This window comes from Syngnathus leptorhynchus, unplaced genomic scaffold (genome assembly GCF_054491065.1).
Source record: "Syngnathus leptorhynchus isolate UIUO unplaced genomic scaffold, UIUO_Slep HiC_scaffold_397, whole genome shotgun sequence".
NCBI classification, from domain to species: Eukaryota; Metazoa; Chordata; class Actinopteri; order Syngnathiformes; family Syngnathidae; genus Syngnathus; species Syngnathus leptorhynchus.
In genome coordinates, this window is record NW_028232349.1 from 10,707 (window position 1) to 22,500 (window position 11,794).

Here is an 11,794-nt window from a genome sequence, read left to right on the forward strand (position 1 = left end):
ATTTTGCTGGGACCTCCAGGCGAGGACCGGCGTTTTTCGTCTTCCGGGTCCGACCCGGGAACCAGCGCCGAGCGGACACATTCGCTCGCTAGTGCCGTTGGCACTTAGAAAATTTTTCGTTTGTCATGAGCTCCGGGCGGAGACCGGCGTTTTTCGTCTTCCGGGTCCGACCCGGGAACCAGCGCCGAGCGGACACATTCGCTCGCAAGTGCCGTTGGCACTTAGAAAATTTTTCGTTTGTCATGAGCTCCGGGCGGAGAGCGGCGTTTTTCGTCTTCCGGGTTCGACCCGGGAACCAGCGCCGAGCGGACACATTCGCTCGCTAGTGCCGTTGGCACTTAGAAAATGTTTCGTTTGTCATGAGCTCCGGGCGGGAGAGCGGCGTTTTTCGTCTTCCGGGTTCGACCCGGGAACCAGCGCCGAGCGGACACATTCGCTCGCTAGTGCCGTTGGCACTTAGAAAATTTTTCGTTTGTCATGAGCTCCGGGCGGAGAGCGGCGTTTTTCGTCTTCCGGGTTCGACCCGGGAACCAGCGCCGAGCGGACACATTCGCTCGCTAGTGCCGTTGGCACTTAGAAAATTTTTCGTTTGTCATGAGCTCCGGGCGGAGAGCGGCGTTTTTCGTCTTCCGGGTTCGACCCGGGAACCAGCGCCGAGCGGACACATTCGCTCGCTAGTGCCGTTGGCACTTAGAAAATTTTTCGTTTGTCATGAGCTCCGGGCGGAGACCGGCATTTTTCGTCATTCGAGGCCGACGGGGGAACCAGCCGGAGCGGACACGTTTGCTCGGAAGAGCCGTTGGCACTTAGAAAAAATTCCGTGTCTCGTGAGCTCCAGGGGGGACAGGCTGGTTTTATTCATCCGTAGCCGACATGGGAACCAGCGCGGAGCGGATTGGTGTTGCGCTGCCATATACCTCATCTCTCTCAAGAGTCCCCCCCTTATACGTGCCGATGGTGTTTTGGAAAACGGGGGGTAACTGGATGAGTACACTGACTAGTGGGACCAAGTACACTAATAGCCCCTGGTACCTAAAATGGAAGTATAGAGGCCGACTTTCGGGCAAGATCACGCCGGGTTAGGCTTCCAGGACCTCGGCTAAGCAATTTTAACGGGTTGCCCGGTTCTTTTTTGAACCAGCCCGGTTCTTTTTTTTTATCCAGCCCGGTTCTTTTTACACTTCCAGCTGGAGCTCGGGAGCGGCTTTTTGCACAAGATCACGCCGTGTTAGGCTTCCAGGACCTCAGCTAAGCAATTTTAACGGGTCGCCCGGTTCTTTTTTGATCCAGCCCGGTTCTTTTTTTTATCCAGCCTGGTTCTTTTTACACTTCCAGCTGGAGCTCGGGAGCGGCTTTTTGCACAAGAACACGCCGTGTTAGGCTTCCAGGACCTCGGCTAAGCAATTTTAACGGGTCGCCCGGTTCTTTTTTGATCCAGCCCGGTTCTTTTTTTTATCCAGCCTGGTTCTTTTTACACTTCCAGCTGGAGCTCGGGAGCGGCTTTTTGCACAAGAACACGCCGTGTTAGGCTTCCAGGACCTCGGCTAAGCAATTTTAACGGGTCGCCCGGTTCTTTTTTGATCCAGCCCGGTTCTTTTTTTTATCCAGCCTGGTTCTTTTTACACTTCCAGCTGGAGCTCGGGAGCGGCTTTTTGCACAAGATCACGCCGTGTTAGGCTTCCAGGACCTCGGCTAAGCAATTTTAACGGGTCGCCCGGTTCTTTTTTGATCCAGCCCGGTTCTTTTTTTTATCCAGCCTGGTTCTTTTTACACTTCCAGCTGGAGCTCGGGAGCGGCTTTTTGCACAAGATCACGCCGTGTTAGGCTTCCAGGACCTCGGCTAAGCAATTTTAACGGGTCGCCCGGTTCTTTTTTTTATCCAGCCCGGTTCTTTTTTTATCCAGCCCGGTTCTTTTTACACTTCCAGCTGGAGCTCGGGAGCGGCTTTTTGCACAAGATCACGCCGTGTTAGGCTTCCAGGACCTCGGCTAAGCAATTTTAACGGGTTGCCCGGTTCTTTTTTGAACCAGCCCGGTTCTTTTTTTTATCCAGCCTGGTTCTTTTTACACTTCCAGCTGGAGCTCGGGAGCGGCTTTTTGCACAACACGCCGTGTTAGGCCTTCCAGGACCTCGGCTAAGCATTTTTAACGGGTCGCCCGGTTCTTTTTTGATCCAGCCCGGTTCTTTTTTTTAACCAGCCTGGTTCTTTTTACACTTCCAGCTGGAGCTCGGGAGCGCTTTTTGCACAAGAACACGCCCGTGTTAGGCTTCCAGGACCTCGCTAAGCAATTTTAACGGGTTGCCCGGGTTCTTTTTTGAACCAGCCCGGTTCTTTTTTTATCCAGCCTGGTTCTTTTTACACTTCCAGCTGGAGCTCGGGCGCGGCTTTTTGCACAAGAACACGCCGTGTTAGGCTTCCAGGACCTCGGCTAAAGCAATTTTAACGGGTCGCCCGGTTCTTTTTTGATCCAGCCGGTTCTTTTTTTTATCCAGCCTGGTTCTTTTTACACTTCCAGCTGGAGCTCGGAGCGCTTTTTGCACAAGATCACGCCGTGTTAGGCTTCCAGGACCTCGGCTAAGCAATTTTAACGGGTCGCCCGGTTCTTTTTTTTATCCAGCCCGGTTTCTTTTTTTATCCAGCCCGGTTCTTTTCTACACTTCCAGCTGGAGCTCGGGAGCGGCTTTTTGCACAAGATCACGCCGTGTTAGGCTTCCAGGACCTCGGCTAAGCAATTTTAACGGGTCGCCCGGTTCTTTTTTGATCCAGCCCGGTTCTTTTTTTTTATCCAGCCTGGTTCTTTTTACACTTCCAGCTGGAGCTCGGGAGCGGCTTTTTGCACAAGACACGCCGTGTTAGGCTTCCAGGACCTCGGCTAAGCAATTTTAACGGGTCGCCCGGGTTCTTTTTTTTATCCAGCCCGGTTCTTTTTTTATCCAGCCCGGTTCTTTTTACACTTCCAGCTGGAGCTCGGGAGCGGCTTTTTGCACAAGATCACGCCGTGTTAGGCTTCCAGGACCTCGGCTAAGCAATTTTAACGGGTCGCCCGGTCTTTTTTGATCCAGCCCGGTTCTTTTTTTATCCAGCCTGGTTCTTTTTACACTTCCAGCTGGAGCTCGGGAGCGGCTTTTTGCACAAGAACACGCCGTGTTAGGCTTCCCAGGACGCTTCGCGCTAAGCAATTTAACGGGTCGCCCGGTTCTTTTTTTTATCCAGCCCGGGTCTTTTTTTTATCCAGCCCGGTTCTTTTTACACTTCCAGCTGGAGCTCGGGAGCGGCTTTTTGCACAAGATCACGCCGTGTTAGGCTTCCAGGACCTCGGCTAAGCAATTTTAACGGGTCGCCCGGTTCTTCTTTGATCCAGCCCGGTTCTTTTTTTAACTCCAGCCCGGTTCTTTTTACACTTCCAGCTGGAGCTTGGGAGCGGCTTTTTGCACAAGAACACGCCGTGTTAGGCTTCCAGGACCTCGGCTAAGCAATTTTAACGGGTCGCCCGGTCTTTTTGATCCAGCCCGGTTCTTTTTTTATCCAGCCCGGTTCTTTTACACTTCCAGCTGGAGCTCGGAGCGGCTTTTTGCACAAGATCACGCCGGGTTAGGCTTCCAGGACCTCGGCTAAGCAATTTAACGGGTCGCCCGGTTCTTTTTTGATCCAGCCCGGTTCTTTTTTTATCCAGCCCGGTTCTTTTTACACTCCAGCTGGAGCTCGGGAGCGGTTTTTTGCACAAGATCACGCCGTGGTTAGGCTTCCAGGACCTCGGCTAAGCAATTTTAACGGGTCGCCCGGTTCTTTTTGATCCAGCCCGGTTCTTTTTTTATCCAGCCCGGGTTCTTTTCACACTTCCAGCTGGAGCTCGGCAGCGGCTATTTGCACAAGATCACGCCGGGTTAGGCTTCCAGGACCTCGGCTAAGCAATTTTTAACGGGTCGCCCGGTTCTTTTTTGATCCAGCCCGGTTCTTTTTTTATCCAGCCCGGTTCTTTTTACACTTCCAGCTGGAGCTCGGGAGCGGCTTTTTGCACAAGATCACGCCGTGTTAGGCTTCCAGGACCTCGGCTAAGCAATTTTAACGGGTCGCCCGGTTCTTTTTTGATCCAGCCCGGTTCTTTATTTATCCAGCCCGGTTCTTTTTACACTTCCAGCTGGAGCTCGGGAGCGGTTTTTTGCACAAGATCACGCCGTGTTAGGCTTCCAGGACCTCGGCTAAGCAATTTTAACGGGCCGCCCGGTTCTTTTTGATCCAGCCCGGTTCTTTGTTGCATCCAGCCCGGTTCTTTTTCCACTTCCAGCTGGAGCTCAGCAGCGGCTTTTTGCACAAGATCACGCCGGGTTAGGCTTCCAGGACCTCGGCTAAGCAATTTTAACGGGTCGCCCGGTTCTTTTTTGATCCAGGCCCGGTTCTTTTTTTATCCAGCCCGGTTCTTTTTACACTTCCAGCTGAGGCTCGGAGCGGTTTTTTTGCACAAGATCACGCCGTGTTAGGCTTCCAGGACCTCGGCTAAGCAATTTTAACGGGCCGCCCGGTTCTTTTTTGATCCAGCCCGGTTCTTTTTTGATCCAGCCCGGTTCTTTTTCCACTTCCAGCTGGAGCTCAGCAGCGGCTTTTTGCACAAGATCACGCCGGGTTAGGCTTCCAGGACCTCGGCTAAGCACTTCTAACGGGTCGCCCGTTCTTTTTTTGAACCAGCCCGGTTCTTTTTACACTTCCAGCTGGAGCTCAGCAGCGGCTTTTTGCACAAGATCACGCCGGGTTAGGGTTCCAGGACCTCGGCTAAGCAATTTTAACGGGCCGCCCGGTTCTTTTTTTGATCCAGCCCGGTTCTTTTTACACTTCCAGCTGGAGCTCAGCAGCGCGGCTTTTTGCACAAGATCACCGCGGGTTAGGCTTCCAGGACCTCGCCTAAGCACTTCTAACGGGCCCTGGTCCACCCCTGCCAGCGCATTTCAAACTTGGCATTAATTTCGACCTAAGAGACGAAGTCTGATTTTTTTCTACCACTTGGGCGGCCTTTTTGCACCCAGAACACCCGCACCGGCACCATAAAATTCGAAGGGTGCCGAGTGCGTCGGCGCAGATTCTGCGACGGAGTGACACTTCCCCTCTGTGGACATTCGGCGGTAGGTGAAATGCGCACCTCGGTCTTCTCTTTTCTTTTCCTTCCAGTGAAACTTTGGCAACATTCGCGAGCTGCTGGCTTCCAGAACCTCGGCCAAGCAGGTGGAGGATTTTTTTCCACTTCCAGCTGGAGGTGAGGAGGGACTTTTTGGGCAAGATCACGCCGACTTAGCAAGCAAGGTGGAAGTGCCAGCATGCAGTGGCTGGAAGTGTGGATGTGGAGCTCCAGCACCCTCCCTGCCTATGGAAGTGTGGAGCTCCAGCACCCTCCCTGCCTATGGAAGTGTGGAGCTCCCAGCACCCTCCCTGCCTATGGAAGTGTGGAGCTCCAGCACCCTCCCTGCCTATGGAAGTGTGGAGCTCCAGCACCCTCCCTGCCTATGGAAGTGTGGAGCTCCAGCACCCTCCCTGCCTATGGAAGTGTGGAGCTCCAGCACCCTCCCTGCCTATGGAAGTGTGGAGCTCCAGCACCCTCCCTGCCTATGGAAGTGTGGAGCTCCAGCACCCTCCCTGCCTATGGAAGTGTGGAGCTCCAGCACCCTCCCTGCCTATGGAAGTGTGGAGCTCCAGCACCCTCCCTGCCTATGGAAGTGTGGAGCTCCAGCACCCTCCCTGCCTATGGAAGTGTGGAGCTCCAGCACCCTCCCTGCCTATGGAAGTGTGGAGCTCCAGCACCCTCCCTGCCTATGGAAGTGTGGAGCTCCAGCACCCTCCCTGCCTATGGAAGTGTGGAGCTCCAGCACCCTCCCTGCCTATGGAAGTGTGGAGCTCCAGCACCCTCCCTGCCTATGGAAGTGTGGAGCTCCAGCACCCTCCCTGCCTATGGAAGTGTGGAGCTCCAGCACCCTCCCTGCCTATGGAAGTGTGGAGCTCCAGCACCCTCCCTGCCTATGGAAGTGTGGAGCTCCAGCACCCTCCCTGCCTATGGAAGTGTGGAGCTCCAGCACCCTCCCTGCCTATGGAAGTGTGGAGCTCCAGCACCCTCCCTGCCTATGGAAGTGTGGAGCCTCCAGCACCCTCCCTGCCTATGGAAGTGTGGAGCTCCAGCACCCTCCCTGCCTATGGAAGTGTGGAGCTCCAGCACCCTCCCTGCCTATGGAAGTGTGGAGCTCCAGCACCCTCCCTGCCTATGGAAGTGTGGAGCTCCAGCACCCTCCCTGCCTATGGAAGTGTGGAGCTCCAGCACCCTCCCTGCCTATGGAAGTGTGGAGCTCCAGCACCCTCCCTGCCTATGGAAGTGTGGAGCTCCAGCACCCTCCCTGCCTATGGAAGTGTGGAGCTCCAGCACCCTCCCTGCCTATGGAAGTGTGGAGCTCCAGCACCCTCCCTGCCTATGGAAGTGTGGAGCTCCAGCACCCTCCCTGCCTATGGAAGTGTGGAGCTCCAGCACCCTCCCTGCCTATGGAAGTGTGGAGCTCCAGCACCCTCCCTGCCTATGGAAGTGTGGAGCTCCAGCACCCTCCCTGCCTATGGAAGTGTGGAGCTCCAGCACCCTCCCTGCCTATGGAAGTGTGGAGCTCAGCACCCTCCCTGCCTATGGAAGTGTGGAGCTCCAGCACCCTCCCTGCCTATGGAAGTGTGGAGCTCCAGCACCCTCCCTGCCTATGGAAGTGTGGAGCTCCAGCACCCTCCCTGCCTATGGAAGTGTGGAGCTCCAGCACCCTCCCTGCCTATGGAAGTGTGGAGCTCCAGCACCCTCCCTGCCTATGGAAGTGTGGAGCTCCAGCACCCTCCCTGCCTATGGAAGTGTGGAGCTCCAGCACCCTCCCTGCCTATGGAAGTGTGGAGCTCCAGCACCCTCCCTGCCTATGGAAGTGTGGAGCTCCAGCACCCTCCCTGCCTATGGAAGTGTGGAGCTCCAGCACCCTCCCTGCCTATGGAAGTGTGGAGCTCCAGCACCCTCCCTGCCTATGGAAGTGTGGAGGCTCCAGCACCCTCCCTGCCTATGGAAGTGTGGAGCTCCAGCACCCTCCCTGCCTATGGAAGTGTGGAGCTCCAGCACCCTCCCTGCCTATGGAAGGTGTGGAGCTCCAGCACCCTCCCTGCCTATGGAAGGTGTGGAGCTCCAGCACCCTCCCTGCCTATGGAACGTGTGGGAGCTCCAGCACCCTCCCTGCCTATGGAAGTGTGGAGCTCCAGCACCCTCCCTGCCTATGGAAGTGTGGAGCTCCAGCACCCTCCCTGCCTATGGAAGTGTGGAGCTCCAGCACCCTCCCTGCCTATGGAAGTGTGAGCTCCAGCACCCTCCCTGCCTATGGAAGTGTGGAGCTCCAGCACCCCTCCCTGCCTATGGAAGTGTGGAGCTCCAGCACCCTCCCTGCCTATGGAAGTGTGGAGCTCCAGCCGACCCTCCCTGCCTATGGAAGTGTGGAGCTCCAGCACCCTCCCTGCCTATGGAAGTCGTGGAGCTCCAGCACCCTCCCTGCCTATGGAAGTGTGGAGCTCCAGCACCCTCCCTGCCTATGGAAGTGTGGAGCTCCAGCACCCTCCCTGCCTATGGAAGTGTGGAGCTCCAGCACCACCTGCTCGTGCCTATGGAAGTGTGGAGCTCCAGCACCCTCCCTGCCTATGGAAGTGTGGCGCTCCAGCACCCTCCGTGCCTGGAGCTATGGAAGTATGGAGCTCCAGCACCCTCCGTGCCTATGGAAGTGTGGAGCTCCAGCACCCTCCGTGCCTGGAGCTATGGAAGTGTGGAGCTCCAGCACCCTCCGTGCCTAGGGAAGTGTGGAGCTCCAGCACCCTCCGTGCCTATGGAAGAGCCACCTCCGCGGGCATGCTGCTCAACCACGCCGGCCCAGAGTTCCAGCCGCTCGGCTACACTCTCTCACAAGCCCCGCCTGGAGCTCCCCAGCCCGCCCCTGGTACCTCAACTACCGAGGCCAGCCGCTCGACCAGGCCGGCCCAGAGTTCCAGCCGCTCGGATAAGCTCTGTCACTCTCTCCGCTAAGCAGCCACCGGTAACGGGGAAATGTCGCCGCCCTTGTGGACACGCCGTTGTAAATGAATGGGCTTTCGCACTTAGTGCAATTTTCGCCAGCTCCGTGGCTGCAAGTATGGAGCTATGGAGCTATGGAGCCACCAGACAGGCTGAGCTCTGGAGCTATGGAAGTATGGAGCTCTGGAGCTATGGAGCTATGGAGCTATGGAGCTCTGGGGCTATGAGCTATGGAGCTATGGAGCTCTGGAGCTCTGGTGCTATGGAGCCTATGGCGCTCTGGAAGTATGGAGCTATGGAGCTATGGAGCTATGGAGCTATGGAAGTCTGGAGCTATGGAAGTATGGAGCTATGGAAGTATGGAGCTATGGAGCTATGGAGCTATGGAGCTATGGAGGCTATGGAGCCACCAGCCAGCACCTCCGTGGCTGGATCAATGGAAGTGTTTTAGGTACCAGGCAGCCAAAGGGCCGAGGCCTCACGCTCGACCACGCCGGCGCAGAGTTCCAGCCGCTCGGATAAGCTCTGTCACTCACCCGCCGCGCAGCCACCGGTAACGGGAAATGTCGCCGCCTTGTGGACACGCCGTTGTAAATGAATGGGCTTTCGCACTTAGTGCAATTTTCGCCAACTCTCTGACTGGAGCTATGGAAGTATGGAGCTATGGAGCCACCAGCCACCCAGGCTGGAGCTATGGAGCTCTGGAGCTATGGAGCTCTGGTGCTATGGAAGTATGGAGCTATGGAGCTATGGAAGTATGGCGCTATGGAGCTATGGAGCTCTGGAAGTATGGAGCTATGGAGCTCTGGAGGTATGGAGCTATGGAGCCCTGGAGCCCTGGAGCTATGGAGCCCTGGAGCCCTGGAGCTATGGAGCCCTGGAGCTATGGAGCTATGGAGCCCTGGAGCTATGGAGCCCTGGAGCTATGGAGCTATGGAGCTCTGGTGCTATGGAGCTATGGAGCTCTGGTGCTATGGAGCTATGGAGCTCTGGTGCTATGGAGCTATGGAGCTCTGGTGCTATGGAGCTATGAGCTCTGGTGCTATGGAGCTCTGGAGCTCTGGTGCTATGGAGCTATGGAGCTCTGGTGCTATGGAGCTCTGGAGCTCTGGTGCTATGGAGCTCCTGGAGCTCTGGTGCTATGGAGCTATGGAGCTCTGGTGCTATGGAGCTATGGAGCTCTGGTGCTATGGAGCTATGGAGCTCTGGTGCTATGGAGCTATGGAGGCTATGGAGCCACCAGCCAGCACCCTCCGTGGCTGGATCAATGGAAGTGTTTTAGGTACCAGGCAGCCAAAGGGCCGGGGCCTCACGCTCGACCACGCCGGCGCAGAGTTCCAGCCGCTCGGATAAGCTCTGTCACTCACCCGCCGCGCAGCCACCGGTAACGGGGAAATGTCGCCGCCTGGCGGACACGCCGTTGTAAATGAATGGGCTTTCGCACTTAGTGCAATTTTAGCCAACTCCGTGGCTGCAAGTATGGAAGTATGGAGCTATGGAGCCACCAGCCAGCACCCTCCGCGGCTGGAGCTATGGAAGTATGGAGCTATGGAGCTATGGAGCTCTGGAAGTATGGAGCTATGGAGCTCTGGAGGTATGGAGCTATGGAGCCCTGGAGCCCTGGAGCTATGGAGCCCTGGAGCTATGGAGCTATGGAGCCCTGGAGCTATGGAGCCCTGGAGCTATGGAGCTATGGAGCTCTGGTGCTATGGAGCTATGGAGCTCTGGTGCTATGGAGCTATGGAGCTCTGGTGCTATGGAGCTATGGAGCTCTGGTGCTATGGAGCTATGGAGCTCTGGTGCTATGGAGCTATGGAGCTCTGGTGCTATGGAGCTATGGAGCTCTGGTGCTATGGAGCTATGGAGCTCTGGTGCTATGGAGCTATGGAGCTCTGGTGCTATGGAGCTATGGAGCTCTGGTGCTATGGAGCTATGGAGCTATGGAGCTCTGGTGCTATGGAGCTATGGAGCTCTGGTGCTATGGAGCTATGGAGCTCTGGTGCTATGGAGCTATGGAGCTCTGGTGCTATGGAGCTCTGGTGCTATGGAGCTCTGGTGCTATGGAGCTATGGAGCTCTGGTGCTATGGAGCTCTGGAGCTCTGGAGGTATGGAGCTATGGAGCTATGGAGCCACCAGCCAGCACCCTCCGTGGCTGGATCAATGGAAGTGTTTTAGGTACCCAGGCAGCCAAAGGGGCCGAGGCCTCACGCTCGACCACGCCGGCGCAGAGTTCCAGCCGCTCGGATAAGCTCTGTCACTCACCCGCCCCGCGCAGCCACCCGGTAACGGGGAAATGTCGCCGCCTTGTGGACACGGCCGTTGTAAATGAAGGGCTTTCGCACTTAGTGCAATTTTAGCACACTCTCTGACTGGAGCTATGGAAGTATGGAGCTATGGAGCCACCAGCCACCCAGGCTGGAGCTATGGAGCTATGGAGCTCTGGTGCTATGGAGCTATGGAGCTCTGGTGCTATGGAGCTATGGAGCTCTGGTTGCTATGGAGCTATGGAGCCTCTGGTGCTATGGAGCTATGGAGCTCTGGTGCTATGGAGCTATGGAGCTCTGGTGCTATGGAGCTATGGAGCTCTGGTGCTATGGAGCTCTGGAGCTCTGGAGGTATGGAGCTATGGAGCTATGGAGCCACCAGCCAGCACCCTCCGTGGCTGGATCAATGGAAGTGTTTTAGGTACCAGGCAGCCAAAGGGGCCGGGGCCTCACGCTCGACCACGCCGGGCGCAGAGTTCCAGCCGCTCGGATAAGCTCTGTCACTCACCCGCCGCGCAGCCACCGGTAACGGGGAAATGTCGCCGCCTGGCGACACGCCGTTGTAAATGAATGGGCTTTCGCACTTAGTGCATTTTAGCCAACTCCGTGGCTGCAAGTATGGAAGTATGGAGCTATGAGCCACCCAGCCAGCACCCTCCGCGGCTGGAGCTATGGAAGTATGGAGCTATGGAGCTCTGGGGCTATGGAAGTATGGAGCTCTGGGGCTATGGAGCTCCGGGGCTATGGAGCTCCGGGCTATGGAGCTCGGGGCTATGGAGCTCCGGGGCTATGGAGCGTCTGGAGCTCCGGGGCTATGGAGCTCCGGGGCTATGGAGCTCCGGGGCTATGGAGCTCTGGAGCTATGGAAGTATGGATGATCCAGCACCCCTCCGTGGCTGACCGCTGGTGCTCGGGGCCGGTGAACTCGGCAACCCGCCGGAGGCGGGTGCCTCGGTGACCGCTGTCGCTTGGGGCCAGTGAACTCGGCACCCGCCTTCGGCGGGTGCCTCGGTGACCGGTTGTCGCTTGGGGCCAGTGAACTCGGCACCCGCCTTCGGCGGGTGCCCTCGGTGACCGGTTGTCGCTTGGGGCCGGTGAACTCGGCACCCCGCCTTCGGCGGGTGCCTCGGTGACCGGTTGTCGCTTGGGGCCGGTGAACTCGGCACCCGCCTTCGGCGGGTGCCTCGGTGACCGGTTGTCGCTTGGGGCCGGTGAACTCGGCACCCGCCTTCGGCGGGTGCCTCGGTGGCGGTCGGGGTTGGTGCTTGGGGACCGGCTTCGCTTCTGGAAGTCTGGGGGAGGCGGTCCTGGTGGTGGTGGCCGACGTTGATGGTGGTGGGGCGGAAGAAGAAGGTTGTAGTCCCCAGCCCGCCGCATAGGAAAATTTTAGGTACCAGGAGTGGATTTTTTTTTGCACCGGCGGTTAGGGGCCGACGCCTGGTTTGGTGTCCGGGAAAGTGCCTGCCGCCCGGCCGGAGAAA